Here is a 7,949-nt window from a genome sequence, read left to right as displayed (position 1 = left end):
ATTTGGCCGGAATCTCTTGCCGATGGCACCAAAATGATTGTTTTTTCTCTGATTTGGCACTTAAGTGAGCTGACAGAAACTTTTGGCACCAAAGTGAGCACCGTACACAAGTTTTGACACTGATAATGTGCTTGCCCCGGTAGTCTTGCTAATGAAACTCTATCTATTTGAATAGGTATTTTTGTAATTATTTTAATTTTTATTTTGCTTGACGAAAATTGAAGTGAGAAAAAAAATCGAAACAAAAAAAGAAAGGAATTCACCAATTTCATGAATATTTCAGGATATATAAAGTAGGATTTAGGTTCCAAAAACTAGAACCAATTCCAACAATTTGAACTTATTACGAAACCGCTCGCCCTTTGAAGATGGTCCTTCAACAAGAGACAAATTCGGGTGGTCCCTCACTGATTTATTGTGCAAGTCTTGAGATTTCAGTGCGAGAGACGCCGCGAAGCAGATTGAAATGGTGGATGTTGGAAATATGAGGTCAGATACCGATTCCATATCGACTATATTGCCAATTAGTTGATTCAGTTAATCTATGATTAGCTTGGTAAAGTCAGAATGTAATCGTAATATAATCTTGTGTATTTTCTTTCTTGTCTTTCTCTTGTAACATATATAGAGCAGTGCTCCTGTACATGAATATACAGAAAATACATATTATGATTTCTCCCAAAACACTCTCCAATTTTCATTTCTTCAATTTCTATCATGGTATCAAAGCAACGATCCCAAACCTAGCTTCCGCAACCTCAGAATTGCCCTTGTTTCTTTCTTCTTCTTCTTCTTCTTTTAAAGTTTTGTTGTTGCGGTTTTCTAATCTACAAAAACAAACCAAAAAGCCGAGTTGGAATTCAATTTTTTGTACCATCGCAAAAAGGGGGAATGCTCAAGATTCACCTTTGGAAGAGATGTCTCAAGACCAGACTCTAGCTTCAACTGAATGAATAGGAGGATATATCTGTCTAAAAGTCCGAAGATCCTCATAACACCACCATTTTTCCTTATGTTTCAGTTCAAGTTTCAGGACCGACTCATTGGCCTCGGTTTCCATGGTATGTTGTTCAAGGAGAATGGGCTAGAGATCCGGGATAGGCATGGTCTCAATATGGGCCATATACGAGAGAGAGCTTGCACGTTGTCAAACAACAACCAAAAGAAGATCCAAGCATACACAAAAATGGAGCCGACCCGGATCAGGGAGCAGATCAGATGGATCCGAACCAAGGGATTGGATCCATACCGGGTCAAGGGCCAAATCCCTACCTAGTTTTTGGACCCGGTTACCTACCGTATCTGTTTCCCGCCGGCAACAATGGCCGACCCGAAGCTGGCGACCCACTGTTCACACCACTAGCGGATGGACCAAATCTAAAGCTCATTCAGTTACAGCTCACCGGGCCTAACAACTACAACACCTAGGTGTGTGATTTCTATCGAGCCCTCATCACCAAAGACAAAGAGGGATTTCTTGACGGATCCGTGCCCTACTCAACGGAAGAATGCCTTTAACAGCACTGGCGCCGGTGCAATCAGTTGGTACATACCTAGATTGGAAATTGTCTCGCGCCGAACGTCGCAGTGGGGCTTCCTTCGACAAACAACTCAAGGACCTTCTGGGAGAACATCCGTGAAATGTATGGACGACTCGATCGAGTGAAGCTGTTCACCATAACACAAGCCCTCTCCAAATTGAAGCAAGGGAACCTCACGGTTACCGCTTGCTTCAATCGGCTTTTAGCTTTTTGGAATGAGCTTGAGGCGGCCAAGGAACAATTGGACGGACCTAAAGCAACACTTCGTCAGTATAGGGCCATGAAAGAAAGGGAGAAAGTGACACGGTTCTTACTAAGCCTAAATGAGACATACACTACCTTTAGGTCACAGATCTTGACGATGGAGCCAATGCCCTCACTCGGACGAATTTATCAGCTAGCCATTCAAGAAGAAAGTCAGAAATTGGCGACCGTCGAGCACGCGTGAGCAACTAATGGAGTCACTCTTGCTGCTGCATTCGCCAAAGGCTCTGTCTTGCTCAACCTGACGCACGACGGCCATGGAGGAAGCAACAGCTTCGGGAGCTCCGGGGGACTTGTGGCTACAGCGGTAAGGAATATTAGTGGGAACCCTAAGAACCCACGGATGGACGATTAGGATCAAAAGAAGCCATCCAACAGCTCATAACTACCTACCAACCCTTTTGGATCCAACGGTGGGCAACAAAGGAGATCCAATGGTGGATATTCTCCCTTTGGTGCGCCAAAATCCGACGGCTCTAGCTTGGCCATGTCAACTCAAATATTTATGGGATCCAACAGACCACGTCATGCCACGTCATCACACAAATCAGGTGGGCAAATTTCAAAAATAAAGGAAATTTTGTGAATATTGCAGACGTCCACACCATACTATGGAAACTTGCTGGAAATTGCATGGCAAGTCGGGTGATAAAGAAAAAAAAAAAGAAAATGAGTTTTCTGCTTATCAGTTGTCATACTAAGGACTGATGGGGCACACCAACCAATTACCCAAGATCAATACCATAATATCATGAGGGCTCTGGATCGTTTAACCATAAGTGACGAGAGTGCAGGCTTTTCAGGTATTATCCTTGGTGAAACAAACTCAATACCAACTGATGCATGGATTATAGATTCGGGTGCAAGTGATCATATAATATGCAATGAAAATTTTTTTCCCATGCTCAGAAAAGTCCATATTTATATTCTATGCGACTTTCGAATGGCAATATTACTCATGTCACTAAGGTTGGAACTGTTCACCTTAGCTTCGATATCATCCTTCCTACATATTCCAAAGTTTGAGTTCAACCCGATATCTGTCTCAAAACTTGTGAAGATAATTCTTGTGGTGTCATATTGAACTCCAACAATTGCTTCTTTCAAAACCTTTCGACTAGCAAACTGATGAGCTTGGGTAGTGTTGCATAAGGACTTTTCTTTTGGATTAGTTCTTCTGAAGTTTTTGATAAAAGCACTTCTTGTAATGCTATTATCAATAATAAAAATCTTATTTTCCATTAGCGCTTGGGTCATAGTGCATGTTTCCCTAATCCGAAATGTCTCATTTGTCCCCTAACTAAACAGTCTCGGACACACTTTCCCATTAGCACATCTCAAGCCAGCATAGCTTTCTCTTTACTACACATTGATATTTGGGGACCTTATCACACACCACATCATGATGGGTCACAATTCTTTCTTACCGTTGTTGATGATTATAGTTGTGCGACTTGGGTTTTCCTCATGCAGTCAAAGAGCCAAACTTTCCAACTATATCAAAGTTTTTCACTCTTATTGAAAATCAATTAAAAAAACTGTTCAAAGAATTCGTACGAACAATGGACACAAGTTCTATACTAGAGAGTGTGAATCTTTTCTATCATCTAAGGGAATAATCCATGAAAGCTTTGCACATATACTCCTCAGCAGAATGGGACAGTTGAGCGTAAACAATGGCACCTCTTAGAGGTTGCTTGTGCTCTTAAATACCAGGCTTCGATTCCTGAAGATTTTTGGTGAGATTGTGTTGTTATGATAGACTAATTGAATAATCGCATGCCAACACGGATTCTCAACGAGCGAACACCTTTTCAATTGCTTTATGGAAAGGAAGCAAGAATTGATCATCTTAGAGTATTTGGATGCTTGTGTTATGCCACAACAGTAGGGCCTCGGGATAAAATGGACCCTCATGCTATTCCATGTATTTTTATGGGATATCCCTCATTGCAAAAGGGTTATAGAGTCATGGAAATCTCTACAGGGCACTTCTTCGTGAGCAGTGATGTGATTTTTCATGAAGACATATTTCCATTTCGGAAAGTACCCCCTCATCCTCTATATTAGCTCTCAACCATCACCACTTTTTATCAGAAGAATATCTATGGATGGAACCTCCAAATGTAATCATTACATCAGAACAACCTGCACTGGTAACAACAAATCCATCTCATCATGGAGCTGAATTACCTGTTCTTTCAAATGAAGAAAATCAGCCATCCGGTTCTCCGGTCACTTCTTCACAACAGGAGTTGCAGTGTTCTTCACAAGACTCCTTACCTGTCATTACTGAAGAAGGAAGAGTGGGGGAGCCTCGACGTTCTGGTCAACATACACGACCACACACTTGGACAAAGGATTATTTATGCCCTACGCTAAATTCTTCAGGTACACAATATCCGGTATCTTTGTACGTTTCTTTTAGTCGGATGTCACCGAAACATATATGCTGCTTGGCTTTCTGAAGAACAGGAGCCGTCTTCCTATCATGAGGCGGCATGCAACCCCAAATGGCAGGATGCAATGGAAGCTGAGCTTAAAGCATTGACTAAAAACCACACGTGGGACATTGTTCCTTTACCTCCATATTGAAGACCCATTGGCTGCAAATGAGTTTACAAGATAAAGTTCAAGGCAGATGGTTCCATCGAAAGATACAAGGCTCGGTTAGTTACGAAGGGTTTCACGTAACGGGAAGGTTTTGATTATCACGAAATCTTTTCCCCTCCATTGGACCCAAGAAAGTATGGGTACTAAAGAAAGCTTGAGTTTATTTTTTAAATGCAGGTCACTATTAAGAAAAAGATCAAATGGTACTTAGATAGTGAATGCTCAAGACATATGACAGGGGATTCAAGTTGTTTCATAAAACTTATGCAAGTTAATGGTGGAAAAGTCTCTTTTGGTGGAAATAGCAAAGGAAGAATTGTCGGATGCGGAACAGTAAAGATTAGAAGTCTCATAATCAACAACGTTTCCTTAATGGAAGGACTCAACTACAACTTGCTGAGTATCAGTCAACTGTGCGACACAGGTTTCAAAATCAATTTTCAAGAAAGAATATGTTTAGGAACCAATAAAGACTTCTCTCAGACTTTCATGGGGCGAAGACATGGGAACATCTATCTTTTGGACATCAAACTAGAAAAATCTCAATGTCTAATTTCAATTCAAGAGGAAGCATAGAAAACTTGGACTAATTGTTGACACCTAAATTTTGGCAATCCATTTTATCATTGATCACATAAAAAAGTTAGGGATCTAAGCAAAAATATAAGTTAATTGCATGGACGTTAGGAGCATTATCATAATAATGAGTAGAAAACTTGGCCATAGTCCACTACTTGTGCCGCTGCCACGAGCCCGAATAGCTGCTGCTCGTGATCCATCTCCCTCGCTGGGGACGATCGAGATTGTTTCCCCACCGCACTGCTGCTCTGATCATCATCCCGAGCCTTGTCCGTGACGAGTTATTGCTTGGTGATCCTTGCTAAGCTTCCATCCACGCCAGCCTCGAGGCGTCCTTACTACTCGTGCTGATTCGAGAAGACCCGTATTATGACGACTGAGTTGCCCGTGACCTCGCACCAGAAAAATTGTAGCTGCTCCATTCTCCGTCGACACGTTGCTAACGTCGTCACACCGAAAGCCTCTTGGTGCTTTTCGCATTAAATTTTTGTGCCTCTGCAGGTTAAGAGGAGAACTTCAAACGGTGGTCAAAAAGCTCTAGTGGGGTTATATTAAAATATAGTAAGGCAATCTGAAGAGGGGACGTCTTGCAAACAGGAAAGTCCACTTGAAGACTTTCGATTGTGTCGACAAAATCAACGTAGCCCTCACCGAGCCAAGAGCCCTTTCCACGTCGAGTGCCGCGAGCGATTCTCCATTATCGTGAGCCAGCTACCGTGAAGCAAAGTTGATCATGACTCCTACGATCGATACCCGTCCAAACTAGGAAACAACAATCAAGGTAGGTAAAATTCCCATCTCAATTAATTCTTGAATGTTTCGTTTGCTCAATTGAGGTATTGCATTCTTGATTAAACCCCCGAATGATGTTATCTTGTCCCATGTTTCCCGAATAGTCTTTCAAATTGGGAAATCTTCCTAATTTCGCAACGTACATATGATTGACGGTCCGATTTCATGCTCGAAATACGACCCGCGATCGTACGGAAAAATCACCAATCCGATCTCACGCTCGAGATATGATTCGTGATTTTATTTAAAAATTGGCCAATCCGATCTCATGCGCGAGGTACGATTCGTCAATTTATTTCCCAAAATTAAATGGGCATTGATGATATCTTGCTTGATTTGTTGCCGTTCTATCCTTGATGCCTTTATTTGTTTGTCCTCGTAAAATAAAAAAAGCATTTGAGTTAGATTAGATGCATGTTAGGATATTACTTGTTTTAGGTTATTTTGCATGTCTAGAATAGGAAATTTATTTATTTCGAATTTCTTAAATAAAAATACCAAAAACATAAATTTAGGATGTTAGATTTCTGTTTCACTAGTTTAAATTGCATGTTTAATTATTTGGCAATTATTAATTTCGAAATAAATAATAAAAAGAAAAGGAAAAACAACAAAAAGTCATCATGCATATGTCATGTAGAGCTAGGGCATTCTTTGCACGTCATTGCATATTATGATAGATTGCATGCTTATTAGGAAAATAAAAACCATGTGCACGTCATATAGAATTAGGTTCATACAATGCACGTCATTTAATGATTTTTGTTAGGCCCATTTAATTAGAAATTACATGTCATTAGAATTAGGTCATTTAGTTAATATTGCATTGCATATTGCATGATTTTCATTAAATAAGTAGATTTAAAATCAATCCAAACTGCTTGCCAAACATTTTTCAACATGAATCAAATATAGTCTGGTTCGTAGGAGTAAAGCCAAGATTTGGCGACTCCTAATTGAAAATCATTTGCATGTTAAGAACTTGAACCTAAAGTATGGGCTTGGGAGAGCCCGAGCTAAGTTATACTTTAGTCCATTAGCCAAACCCTAGGTGGACAAAAAATTGGTCGCGACAAACATGAATCCAAGACCCGACATACCATAAAAATCTTATCTATGCACATCATGAATGTTGGGAAAACAGGTTAGAAGCTCTTTCAAATCAATAAATCAAGTTTCCACTAATCGTGTACTGCAGCTCCCACATATGGATCTCTTTGGACCGACTAAGACTTAGAGCATTGGTGGAAAGAATTGCCTAGTAATAATGGATTATTATTCACGATTTACTTGGATATATTTATTGGCAAGTAAGTCTGATACTTTCTCTTATTTTATAAAGTTTGCTAAGAAAATACATAATGAGAAAGAGTATGTTATTTCGAGTATACGGACATACCATGGAGTTGAGTTTGAAAATCAAGATTTTGCTAGATTATGTGATGCATCTAGTTTTCAGCATGTGTTCTCCTCTCCATACACTCTAGAACAGAATGGAGTTATGGAAAGAAAAAATAGATCGTTGCAAGAAATGGCTAGAACACTTTTAATTGAAAGCAACATTTCTTCTCGTTTTTGGGCTGAAGCAGTTTCTACATCATGTTATATTATTAATAGAGTCTTCTTAAGGCTTATTCTTGAGAAAACTCCCTATGAGTTGTTCAAAGGTAAGAAACCAATTGTTTCTTATTTTCATTGTTTGTTGAATACTTGTTGCTTTGTTTGTATTCATTGTGTTTTCGAATGGATTTGCGCGAGATATTGGCATGTATTTGAATCAACGACTCATTCCGTCGGAAATAGGTTAGTGGTCGCTGGAATAGGTAGCCGACAAGGGCCGGCGCCGATCGAGAGGGATGACCGGTGGGCGGCAGTGGTCCAGCAAATTTCCTTAGGGTGGTCAATACTTGCGGAGTAGTCATCATCGGTCCGGCGAGGGAGTGGCAAGAGCCTCGGCGCGTCGCGACTGCGGAGAGGAGGGACCAAAGAAGACGATCTGAAAAGGGGCAGAAGAAAAAAAAAAAAAAAAAGAGAGAAAGAGAAAAGAAAGCACAAAAAGATAATAAAAAAATAGGAAAAGAGAAATGGACTTCGTTTTGGGCTGGTTTTTATTCCATGGGCTGTTTAGGTTGGGCTGGTTTTTATTCCATGGGCTGTTTA

This window comes from Eucalyptus grandis, chromosome 3, assembly GCF_016545825.1.
Source record: "Eucalyptus grandis isolate ANBG69807.140 chromosome 3, ASM1654582v1, whole genome shotgun sequence".
In the NCBI taxonomy this organism is placed as follows: Eukaryota; Viridiplantae; Streptophyta; class Magnoliopsida; order Myrtales; family Myrtaceae; genus Eucalyptus; species Eucalyptus grandis.
This window is presented reverse-complemented; position numbering follows the sequence as displayed.